The 13,549-nt window shown below is 40.8% G+C and overlaps 1 protein-coding gene across 1 annotated transcript in view; it reads left to right on the top strand.

The window, feature by feature from the left end:
* The first annotated feature begins 5,254 nt into the window (after window positions 1-5,254).
* LOC106169955 (nuclear receptor subfamily 4 group A member 2) overlaps window positions 5,255-13,549 on the top strand; it is a 53,566-nt gene continuing 45,271 nt past the window's right edge. Inside the window, exons 1-2 of the mRNA XM_024074817.2 lie at window positions 5,255-6,353; window positions 6,664-6,981. The gene's annotated coding sequence lies outside the window, so the exon portion shown is untranslated. The remainder of the gene's footprint in view (window positions 6,354-6,663; window positions 6,982-13,549) is intronic.

The following is a 13,549-nucleotide window of genomic DNA, read 5'->3' as shown; positions in this document are numbered from 1 at the left end:
AATCGTATCGTATTGTATCGATTCAGCTCTGCGGAGACTCTCGCTGAATGCAATCATATTTACTGATTGGCACGCCCCCTCTTGTTTCCAGCGTACTCGTATTATCACCACCATTTCTGCGTTCTACTCAACGTGTTTATCTTTTTATCTGTTTGCAATCATCGGAGTTGGATCGATATACCCAGTGCGAAAGTTTTTTTGTGAACGCACCTTATAATCGCGTTGGACGCCTTAGAATGCACAGAAGACGCACAGGAGAGGCAGACAAGCGACTCAGTCCAAATTTGGCCATTCAAAGGAGACTCAAGGATAGCTAGGGCAGTTCACATTTTAAAAGACGCGCTTGGCCCTGGCTCTGTGTAGCTCACCTTGTGTAAATGACGTCACATCTTTGTAACGCAGAGCCCCAAAAACCTTACCTGCATTACGTGTAAGGCCGAAACTGCCGTCTGCCTTCCTTGAATTTTATGCTTGCTTTATTTGAAATGACTTGTCGCGACCAGCACATCAGGGATGTACATGTAGAGTCCATTCTCTTATCTTTGAAATTCTAAGTCTAATAATTGCCTTGTTAGCAAGAGCACCTGTCACCAGCGACTAGCTTTACACCAGCTTCCAATCTTGCTGTCCTATTGGTACTTTGTTTCACAAATTAAAGAAGAGATCTTCGGTAACAGTTCTAGCCACTGTTCTTGCCACAGTTCTTGCAGTTCTGTGTGGTATCAGGCAGCATTGGACCCACAAACTTCATAGATCCATCTACGTCTGTCCATCCTGCTTACATGGACAGAATTTACCATCTGGTTGTAAAACAGTAGCATGCAATGACTGGTTGTTCATCATTAATTATCTGTTTTCTGGAGATGTTCTTACTTGGAAGGCAGATATAGAACTGAACAAAAATTTTAAAAGACCCAGAATGTACCCAGATTGTCCGGCAGTTGCCAAAGATCGGCCAAACAACGCTCATCATTCCCATAAGAGGCAGGAGCATGGTTGAATGACCGCCCCTCATCGCCATTGGTCGCTGAATCGATGATGGTACAGAGATGGCAAAGATGAAGCTCGACGATTGCGATCTTTGGGATCTGCTCGTCTTCAATCGTGTTAGACGCCGAAGGTGCCATATGGGACGCAAAGAGGAGGCAGGCAAGTCGCTCAGTGGACACACATTTCGCTCGAAGTTCTACAGGAAAAGCAGGGGCGGATCCAGGATTATTTGAAGGAGGGTCGGTCGATGCGAAGCCGACCCCCCCCCCTTGACGTGGGGTTCAGGGCCCCGAAAAATTTCGGTATTTTACAGGTCGAACGGTGCCATTTGGTACGGTTGAGAACTATGATTCAGCTAGTCAAAATTCTAATTTCAAGAGGGGCCATTGGATTTTCAGAAACCGAAGGGGAGGGGGGGTCAGGACCACCTGCCCCCCCCCCTTCTAAATCCACCACTGAAAAGTCCAGATTGGGTCGTTAAATGGAGGCACAAGAATCGCTGCATTTACACAGATACACAGATTTCTGGCTTTGGCGACCATTGGGCGACCCCTGTCATATTCTTGCTTTTTTGTGTAACAGGGAGCTTGATAAAAAAGGATGAGGCGTCTTATACATGTAGGAAGTGTGTTGTAGGCAATTGATTATGTCACCCAGAGACACATCCCAAAAGTCTCTTCAGCCCTCCCCACCCTTTTTCCCATACCAAACATTCTCATTCGGTCTCTTTTTCAAGGTCCCATTGCATAGTCTTATAATAAATAAATCGAGATACGTTTCGGGCCGTTTATGCAAGATCATCTTCCCGTCGAAAGTTTAAAGTTATTTTGTCAACGTTTTTCACTTATCTTGTAAATAGACAAATAGATTGCCAAAAATGCAGGCAGATAATAGTAAGCCGAAAAAAAGAAAAAGAAATGAATAAATAAATAAATAAAAATGGACGTGTAAAAACACCAACATTTTATGATATGAATCACACAACTAAATATTAATGATGAAATTTCGATCTTTGATGCCAGAACGAGACTGACAGCACCGACAATAGAACTCCTGGGCACGATCACACTGCCCGCGTTAAAACCGTCTTTCGTAGCATTTTGATTGCATTTTTTAGGATTACTCATCTCTATCGCTCTTTGAAACCCAACCGACCGACTGACATTTCTTCCGATTACAACAAGGAAGACTGGGCTCGGTTTTTAAATACCAGCTAACTCCTGATTGAGTCACCACTTTGCCTCGGTTAACTAAGGAACCCACCCGTCTTGAACGCGTTAAGTTCAACGAATCAATAATATATCTTCATAGGTGCCAGATCTGGTTATTCTCTAGAAAGTTGGAATCAGCGTTGTTGGAGTATTCTAACCCATTGTGCCAAAAAGTTCCCTTACTTTTCATTTTTTTCTTCTGTTGTTAAAAATCATTATAAAAATGGAACTATGGGTAGACCGTACTGAGAACTACGATACTGGCAACACTGGGAAAACGATGGTGATACGCACAGATGCGCAGACGACTAACCTACTTCTAGCTATTCCCAGAGCGACCGAAACTGCAGGCTTGCCGCAGAAAACAGATTTTCTATTTTTCCTCATGAGTGTCATTAATGGTTGAAAAGGTTATATTTGTCATCCTTCGAAAACGTGGGTACTTGGCTTAGATGCCAAGGTTGGAGTTTGGCTCGTTAGCAATCTGTAGGGCCTTCTGTGCTAAATATCGCGGAAAGCCAAATCAGATCGGTTTATCAAAACAAAAAACACCGTTATCAGAAAGACGTCGCCTTCCCTATTACATTATTTCACCTACTCAACTGATCTGATTGTGCGAGATTTTGCGTAAGGCACTCCAGCCAGAGATAGCCGTGTTGGCCTTACGCGAGAAACCCGCCTCGAGACGTCATTCCATTGATTTCTAATGATCACCATGGCAACCGTTACGACACGAGCTTCCCTTTGCTACAAAGCTTGGCGCGAATGACCTGTAATTTTATCAATGCACACGTAAATCTAGCCGCTTATAAACAGACCAAGCGTGGACGCGATATTGTTCAATTTTGAAGTAGCGTACGTCAGTGTTTTACATATGACGTATGTCTGTGTTGCCATGGACCACAACGTCAAATGCGTGGGGGGCAGACGCCAGACCAAGGGTCAGCTTGTCGGCAACAGGATTTCAGCGCTTGCAACCCTCGAACCACACAAAATGACCACAAGGATACGCGACGTTGACAGGTGAGATACAAATTAATTATGATAGAAATGATGTCAAGTTAATCAAATCAGTCAATTGCATATATACTGGTATTGATGATAAAGAGCATTTGGATTAAGGGATTAAGGGGGTTTGGGCACTGGAATATCCAAATTAATAATGTTATGCACAGAACATTATTGGCGACAATTTTGCATTGACTTCATTGTTTACCTAGTTTGTCTTGCAGTTTTGATGTCTTTATGGTATGTGCTTTCGGTTCTCAGCTATTGTTCCAAAGAATGTGTAATTACCAAGAGAATTCTTCGCGTTTGATCTATTAAGGGCGCTTTGTTTATATATATGTGTGTGTGTGTGTGTGTGTGTGTGTGTGAGAGAGAGAGAGAGAGAGAGCGTTTCACCGGTACACTGGTGACATGCATTGAAAAGAAAATTTCGAACACAACGATTGGAATGATTAATCCAGTGCTCATGAATAAAAAAGAGAATTACAAATCTAACAGCATGCTTCATTGGCAACAAAAAAGACAAAAAAGATTGCAGAGAGATGAAAAGGGAGAGAGGTTTGAACTGAATGACATCAGAAGAAGTAATATTAAACTGATCTTAACAGCATTGGAGAAGAGGGGCGGGGTCGGGGGACAGGCGAAGAAACGTACCAAAAATCTTTAGTCAATACTGATATTATAACAGTCAACACTTATACATTTATATAGAGAATAAAGAGACTGCACACTACAGAAATGACAAATATATCTATAATCAATATAAAACACACAAAAATAACTGATCAACAAAAGAACAACAAATTGCCTTCAGGCTCATTAAAAAGCGTCTCATTTCTTTTCTCCTCGCAGCTTAGACGAGGTCATTATTATTCCCAGTAATTAAGAAGCGTGTTAAAGATGCTCTGGGGCTTGTTTACCAGCAATAAGTATTGATCTCCGACGTGCAATCAGGGTTCAGCTTTAACAGTAATTGAACTGAAGAACCGTCGTCACGACTAGTCTATTGACAACGATTCCCCTTTGTTTGTATGCATAAAGAGCCATCTGCAAGGGATAAAATCGCAGTTATCACGGATAAACGACCAATTATGCAATCTATGACATTTGTCTTATAAGTTCGCGGTGAATTGACCTTTTCAAATCAGACATTTTCCATTTATTTGTTCCCAGAGCTCGCATTAAGTGGCCGTTGCGGGATCTTTTAAAGGCTGAGAAGTGGAGAAGAGAAGTAGGGGCCTCTTCTAATATTGTCAGTTTTTTCTTAAAGTTCACAGTTTAACCGCGAGATGTGCTTTGGGGCTGAGAACGCACGTATTGTTTTACACTATTGCAGTAATGCGTTGCGAGGAAAAGCGGCATCGAAGTGTGCAAAGCTGCAAGCGTAAGTGCTTTTTCTTTTTCTTTCTTTATTAGCTATTAGATATATTCTATTAAAACATAGAATATATATCGAATTACTTACGGGCTGACAGACTGATTTACGGAGGGACTTACTCACGGATTGACATGTGAACCGACGGACGCAGGGGGGCGGGGACTGACGGTCTTACGTACGGCTGTATGGAGAGACTGGCGTTGTTAGAGAGCACGCTCAGAGATTAAAGGCGCGCACGCATAAATTAACGTTTCACCATTGCAATTTCAGAATAAGAATCAAAAAGACATAATGGGTAATGTTAAAACAAGCAAAACTAGTTCACATATTGTAAGCCTTTCCCGAAATTAATTTCCCGATTTATTATTTTTTCAGCCACATTGCTTCGTCATCGATGCATTTGCCCCCTTCACGCGCTGACGACGTCACGTATTCCAGCCACCCAGGTGAAGTAATGCAAGAATGATGTCTAATTGTTCTCTTAGAGGGAGAGGTGGGAAAAATCTCCTCAAGCGCTTAAATTAGTTGCGTTCGAACGCTGGAGAATACTGAAGCAACGCTTTTAAACATTAGCGATTGTCCATCTCACTTACTTAAGTGTAAAGTATGCTGTAACTATAGAAGCATAATTATATCCATTTAAGTGAAGAAAAAGAACCGAAGGAGGAAAAAACCTGGTGTACCCCAGGGTTTTGAGGAAATGCAACGTGATATCCTAGAAATATTGGTCTCTAATGAAACGTGACAGTCGAGTACAAAAATACAGCAACACCTGTCCTTCACTTTGAAGAGAAAACCGAGCCTCAATTAGTTGCGGATCTGTGACATTTAAACGCAAATTAAGACTGTTTGTTTTGCATATTACTTTCTGGGTAGACGAGTTGAAGTGAAAGGATGGCGGTTTCTGGGGGGATTGCAGGAGACGAGGGGTTTTGTTAACCAAGGGGCTTGTCAGAAAAAAACCTTCAAGGGTGCATCAAAGTGATTTATCCGAAGGCAGTGAAAGGGACGCAGGTCTCTGATGACCCGGGATTATTTCAAGCAGCAAGATGTCTTGGAATACTTCACTTTTACCTCTCCATCGATCCACCGTCACGAAAAAGAGAAATTCACACGATATCAGATACAGCCAAGAAATGTCACTGACAAAAAACGATAGGTCATGGAGTCGGGCTTTCAAATCGAATCAATGCTAGTTTTGAAAGGTCACGCAAACTGAGATTGTCTTCCCGTCTCTCTCCCTTCGCCTCTCACGCCGTTGCCATTTCTCTCCCATTTACCGCGGTGGCTCTAATAAAGCGCGTACTCGCATTCCCCGTCAAATGTAAATATCACACCGAGTCGGTAAAATGTCACCAGGCCTTCGGCGAACGCGCATTCACCGGGAGAGGAGGGGAGAGGCAAAAACAGGCTTAATCGAAACGGCTCGTTTTAAATGCCAAACTTGAAAGTCTCGTATTTAACATCGATTCAGTGGAGAGTCTTGCTCACTTTATAGGTTCTTTCGGAAAAGGGAAAGAAACGTCCGACAACCCAAGCCGACATAAAGTATTCTTGAGTGCTGCTCCCGCAAAGTGATATAAGGGGATGGAATGTGTGTGATTCCCCTCACCATCACCTGCTAGGATACCACCACGTTTCAATAAGTGTCGCGTGGACCAGACACATGACAGGATTGTGCTATTTACAAGGAGGATAATATTGGTGGAAATAGGCTACGCACTACAACGCAAAGACGGATAAAAGATCGAGTAATGTTCCATCAGGTGATTATTTCTTCAAAATCGCTTCAAACCACCCAGCCGGAACCTGGGTATTCTCTTTCTTTTCTCTCTCTCTCTCTCACCCCCATCAGTCGTGGAAATGGTTTCGCCCGAAATCTATATCCACTCCAGGGGAAATACCACGAAAATGTTAGATGTAAAAGTAATCAAAAATGGATTTTAACATTTGAAGCTTTCGTTCTGACATTTAGGAACGCACACATCCAAAAGTCAAGTGTGCACTAAAGATGTAACATTTGCGGTGTGTTTCTAATATAAAAGGGTTGAATTTAAACAGAAGTCTTCCTTTCAGAAACGGTAGTTCCTTCCCGGAGACCCGTGAAGCAACACAGCAGCGGAGTGGCTGGAAACCACAATATAAAACATGACACTCATTCAGCGTCTCCATTCTACGTTTATTGAGATGTATTTGATCTGTGCCTTAAAAATCAAGGCGCCCGGGATAGCAAATGAGTTTCTCCCATTTCGCAACGAATTTCGCCATGGGTGCAAGACCAACAACTTACACCTGCAGGGTATTGGATTTATAGGATTTACTACTCCATACGCAGGGACAACTTGACATGGAATTTAACGACGTCTTCGTCTTACCATCAAGTTGCTCCGGCAGGTGAGTTACTGTTATCTTTCTACTCACAATTGATGCATTCGGCTTTTTTTTTCCACGTGAAATTGACAGCAACACCCTCTTGTGGTAGTAGAATGAATGAGAGACTGTACGGTAGTGACACCTAGCAGTAAAAAGAAACATCAAAATTGGCATAAAGAGGGCGCTCCTAGTCAGCGAAGAGAAGAGTCTTCAAGTGGCGAGTAGCGACATGCCGATGATTTTCTCACTTTTCGTTCATTAAACATTTCTGTTCTTCTTCAAACCACAGTATACGTGTTTGTTTCACAGATATTAATTTTATTTATTGACTTTCGTTTTAATTTTTTTGTGCCGTTATTATCCCCGTCAAATATCCCTTTGCTTCATTAAATAATCTGACGCACTTTACACCTAATGCTTTCCTCTTAGAACTCTCGTTTTTCAAGTCTGTGTAAAATTCAGTCACAAAATGTAAAGCCATTATTCCTAACACAAGCGGGTAAGTGATGTAGCATTAAAATACTAATTGCAATTGCAACATTATATAAGTACTTACTCGGATATCCTGAAGTTGAATGTACGAGAGAAAGGCAGATATCGTGGTTACTGTTCTAGAGATAAAGAAAGACATTGAGCCCTTTTGACTTCCCTTATCTTCACTTCAAAGCAATGGGAAACGCGAACAATACACTGTTCTTGCAGCAGCGCTGCAGAGAACGAAGTCTGAGCAGATAAACTGAACCAACATCGCATACTGGTTTTGAAGCAAGAAAAAGAAAACGCACCCTTTGCAACGTTCAATATTGGCGAGTTTTTTTTTAAACTGACACAGTCGAGCCAGAAAAACAAATGAAACAACAAACAAAAAACAGACAGACAGACAAACATTGATTACAGTTATGTATTTATTCATTCACCTTTTCATGCTTAATATTGGTCGCCCCTTTTTATAAACCCGCTTTCATATAACTGGATTTACTTGAACAAAGTCTCTAAAACTAAAACCAGACCCATTCTTGGTAAACAACCAAATTACAGCGTGAAAGAGTATATGTTCCTACTAGAGCAGTGAACAGAGAGCGAGAGAGAGAGAGACTATAATTACTTTTTTATTAAAATAAATCTACATCTAGACATTACTATGCATTTTCTTTATCTTGTCAATGGATAGCTTAGTTCACTGATTTTGTTGTGGTTTTACGGTGTCAGTAGCAATACTTAAATCAGAAATACGGGCTATATATAAAGCATTTGTTAAGTGGCTAAATCGAAGTCGGAGTCAGTCTAAATAGCACGTAATGTAATTGTTTCTTTATACAGAAATATGGCACTGCGTTTGTTGATTAAGTGACTTATGTGTCATTTACTATGGAATGCCATGTTTTCTTTTTGATGGTGATAATAATTATAATGATACTAATGATATAGTTTTATTATCGAATGTAGGTATTTCTTATTTTAATGTCTTATACATGATCACAGTAAACTCCACACTCGTTTTCATACGTGAAAGGTGATCTTTTAGAGTATTATGAGCTTTAAAATATATTATCAGGGACTGCAGAAAGAGAAGAAACAAACAAACAAACAAAAACACATATCTTTTATATTTGTTATCTCTATTTTAATTTCATTAACCAAGTCGTTTTCGTACTCGTGGACAACTTTAAATGTTGTGCAGTGCATGAAAAAAATCCCTATCTTCTATTCATTTGCTTTGAGTGCTCACGTTTTCGTGTCAAGACACCGAGGCTAGAATACTGTCGGGTGGTTAGGGCCAAGACATACATTAGAGATTGGAATTGCATTGTACTTTTTAAGGCAAGTTTTCTGGAAAGAGGAAGGGCCAATCCTACTGTATTACGTGACCTTAGCTTTTCAGTAAGATCATATGTAAATCCCCAATCACGAAAATACTGAAATCGATTGAAGATAGGTCATGAATGGAAGACAAGCGCCTGTTTAAAATTCTTCCACTGCCTTTCTAATGTGCTGAGTTTAATCTGAAAAGGCAAAAAGCAAGCTAAGGTTGGTGCCCTTGACAAATGCGGCCTTATCCCATCTTCAGCCACACTAACATCCCTGCATGGCATCATGGACCCGCCATTAGCGGCCTGAACAAGTGGATGTTTTCGAAGCCTATGTGTCAGTTGCATGACGGGTATCACCGGCGAACACGTCAATATTGCAGCCTGTGTCATCGTGAGAAGGAAGGAAGGATGCTTTCTCATCTATCGTGAGACATCTTATATGATTTCACCGATTTTCTTTTCACCATCGAGTCACGTAAGCAAGGTTCAGGTTCACCGTGTCGGGTTGCCATTTTCTGTTTGCTCCCATCTTTTTAATTTTCATTCCAATATCAGCACCTCCTTTTTTTCTTTCTTGTTTTTTTGTTTGATCTCTTTCTTTCTCTCTCTTTTAATTTTCCCATGCTAGACAATAGTAAGCATCCAGAAAAAGAGTCCAATTGATTATCGTGTCAATCACTTTTATAATACCTGGAAAGAAAGGGGATTCTGAGACAAAACGGAAGATACCTGTTAGTCGTATGTGAATAAAGTTACAATGTAAAAACACAACCTGCGTCCACACCGATACCTGTACTGTCCCCATCCCGTCTTTTTTTATGAACCCTCTCCCTTTTTACCAGTAACACACACGTCTTTAACCCCACCCACCCCACCAATCACCTCTTTTTATCTTACCCCCGTACCCTTGTACCTACTTCTCTCCAAATGCCTTCTTTTCTTATTTTTTACATTTTACATTACGCGGTGAAAACCTTCCCATGAGCCGTGGGAACCACTTGGTATCTCTTTGATAGTTCTCTCAATCAGTAACTAAAACGAAAGTTATTGTTCTCCAATATTTCTCTATTGCGTATTATTGCCTCAAGTAGGGACTGCGTCAACACCTGTGCCCTCATTCAAAGAAAATGTGACTTAAAAGACACCAAAAGAAAAAAGCATGTGTTTAGTTATTGATTAAGGCTTGGAGTAACTTTTGTGGGTACGTCATCATTACTCATGTTTGATTTTAGAAAGTCGTCATTTTCAGCGATCTCTCTGTTGTTACCTGGAATCTGACATGACACGGATCATTCGAGGTCACAAATGACTTACGGCCGTGAATATTGATTAAATGTAAGAATTTTGGGTATATTTTCCCCTTTTAAATGCTCTAATTATCTATATTTGCAACTCCGATTCCTTTGCGTTATTCATGTCATAAAGTTGCAGATTACGTCCTATGCCAACATGTATGTGTTTGGGAAGGTATGGCCAAAAGAACTATGATGTAATAAATATTCCGATAAAGTCACGGTGCCTATATTTATATGTAAGTATTTTGTACTTTAGTACAAAGAGTGTTCAAATGAAATTGCCCTTCCCGTTCTCAAGAATTGCCAATTTTTTTATTTCTCATCTTTTGTTTAGCCCGTTATTAATAGAGTAACAATACAGTAACATCAAACCAACAGGCATTTACTGTAAAAAATGAGTGTCAATAGACGAAAAGCCACAGAATTGGCAGCTCTAACTGTAGTAAGAATTCAACACAAATTTTCTTTAGTGATTATTGAAGTTGAATAGAGGTGGAATTGTGCAGGTGAAATAGATAGTGAATGCCGAAGGCTGTGCCACTCAAGGTGCAGTTTCTGAATTCTTCCAGTGTTTGCAGAGGACACAGTCTGCTATCATCTGGTTCTGCAACTTGGAGAAAGACACAGCCGCATCTCAATCGTTATTGTGTCAGTGCCAACGATCTTTGCCCTTGTTGTTTCAAACTAGACTGTCATATTTTGTGTTTTGACAGCGATTTGGATGGAAGAAAAGAAAACTGTATGAGATAAAGTTTTTTGGACGGGTTGTGTGGTGCAAGTGAGCGCACCGTTTGCCTTTCAAACGATTTCACTCCTGAAGCATGAAGCATGAATTCTCTCTCTCTCTCTCTCTCTCTCTCTCTCTCTCTCTCTCTCCCCCCCGCTGGCTTTCTTTTCTCTTCCTCTTTCATCTCTCTCTCTCTCTCTCTATTTCTTTTTCTCTCTCCTTCCCCCTCTCTGTCTCTGTCTCTCTCTCTCTCTCTCTCTCTCTCTCTCACACACACACACACACACTGCAAAGAACGCACACTCACACAGACATCCTTTAGAGATTTATTTGAAAGAAAAAAAGTAGCACCTCCACTGGATCAATTACCATCGAAAAAATAATAATCAAGTGAAGTAGAGACATGTACTAAAAGAGAACACGCTGTAATTGTACTAGGAATACTTGAGAGATAACTGTTTCCAGAGCCTCATTAAGCCTATACTTAAGTCTAGGAGGCGGGATCTTAAAAGAGGCCTCATGCAGAGAGCGTCAGTTTTAATATGATCTGTGATGATCGGTTAACGAAAGAGTAGAAGTTTTTGATTAGTATGCCGTGTGAGTATGGGCGGCAGTTGTGCAGGTGCACCTGTGAATCTTAAAGCCTTGACAATTTGTGCATACATGTATACAAGATGTCAAAACTGACAGCGTGTAAAACACGCAAAGCAAGTGACTGTCCATTAAAATCAGAATTTAGATAATTTAAATGGGCCTATAAATATAAAGTGTTTATGAGATAAAAAATATAATTGCAAATGGAGTGAAAACAGGAGTGGCCTATATGCAAAGAAGGGCACAGAAGTTAAATCTGGAAATAAAGTGACTGAGATTATGAAAGTGGACGCCAGGGTCAGCACCCGGTCTGCCTATCGCGTGATGGTCAAGCACGAAATATCTCGTTCTCTCCACACATCTTGGTGTCTATCGCGGGATGGTCTGGTCAAGCACGAAATATTTCGTTTTGTCCGTATCTTGGTGTGTATTACTGGACATACTTTAAGTCAGGTCTGAATGACAGCGCAGAGGGGGGCGACTTGTCAGGGGCGCGAGGCACGCGGGGGAAGAGGCGAAGAGAATGCCCGGCAGCAAAGCGGCTCTCATTTCTGCAAGCCGCTGATCAAATGCCTCTCTTTCCACCAAAGTGCACGGATAGTTGCTCAGCCAACCCCAAATGCCACGTCGAATGTTACAATGTGGAACCGCAAACGAGGTGTCTTTTCTTGACGCCATGAGCAGCTGAATGTGTGTTGAACACGGTGTAGATATGATTGTTTATCTCCGCTTTATCTTGTTTCTCTCTACTCGGAGGTTTTGCAATATCAGCCTGTCAAACTACCCTTTAGTTTTCCATTTTTTCATAATTTTCTTTATTTAGAACCGCTTTTCTTAGCTCACCGTCTCAAACGTAATGTTTGTGGGCGACATAAGAACTAAGACGTATCGGCGTCCATTGCAATCGACCCATGGGCCACTTAAACGTGTCGAAGCAACGGTCTTAATTTTGTTAATATGAGTACTGTTATTATAGCAACACGTAGAGTTTTACAGTAAGCAGAAGAGGCGGTTGATAAGGATTCCCATATACCTAGAACCACATCAGACATGTTGCGTGCAACGAACTACAGAAAACCAACAGAAGGCATCTTTCGTCTGCTATTCTCGCATATGTTTTAAACCAACCCATCTTAACGACTATTCGGTCATACAATCTCTCCATTAAGCGCCAAGGCCATTTAGTTTCTAGTTAGAATATCACCACCGGCAACATTGTACAATTTAACAGACTGGTTAGGAGTCTCCAAGAGTACGCGTGTTCCCCTTTCTCGCTTGATCTCCAGAGCAATATAGCCTACCATTGCCGTTAAAAAGTATTTTTTTTTTTTTGATTCCGTGAGAGATATAGCATGAAAAGTATATCTGAGGGAAGGACTAATGTTTACAAATATCTCATCGACGGTTTTAACAAAGGTTTTTAAAGAAAAGTATGTAATTACCCTGGTTTCTTAATCTAGAGTTAACTTACCCTTCTCAACTTTCCAAACGATTGCGTGCATCTCTTTCTCTCTCTCTCTCTCGTGTGTGTGTGTGTGTGTGTGTGTGTGTTTAGTTCATCTTTTTTTGTCACAAACTAATTTTTCTGCAACAAAACAGACTTAAATAACTTGTGAAATATGATTAAAGATTTGTAAAAGATAAATTATGATAGTTGTAATCTTCCCAATGCGATGACGATAAGATCCTTCATTACATATTAGGTATATTAAAGGCGTATACAGCTCATCACAGTGAGTTTTTCATCAGTCTTATCATCTGATACACGTATGTAGTCCTAATAAGCAATGGATTTCAAAAGAAATTTGTGACTATGTTCAAAGATGTGGCGAGGGGGTTAATTTTTGTTCATGATACTTGTGTGTCTGCGTGTGTGTGTGTGTGTGTGTGTGTGTATTTGTGCATGAGCGTACATGTGTGCGTGTGCGGGTTTGTGAATGGGGCTCATGTTTAAATCGAGAACTGTAAATAAGTAGTGCTATATGCATGTCGATCGTCAAGTTTTCAAAGCAGGTAAGCTATCAACGAAAGACACGACACGAAAAGACCTCAATGGGAAGGGATTGGACACCCTCAGATATCAAAACACTTGAATGCAGTGCTTTGAATGGGTGGAGACCACTCCCATGGACAAAGCATGGTTAAACCTCAACAATTAAAAT

Source organism: Lingula anatina, chromosome 2, assembly GCF_051362555.1.
Source record: "Lingula anatina isolate TDL-2025a chromosome 2, LinAna3.0, whole genome shotgun sequence".
NCBI lineage: Eukaryota > Metazoa > Brachiopoda > Lingulata > Lingulida > Lingulidae > Lingula > Lingula anatina.
Note: the sequence above shows the minus strand (reverse complement) of the source record. Positions and strands in the feature narration are given on the sequence as shown.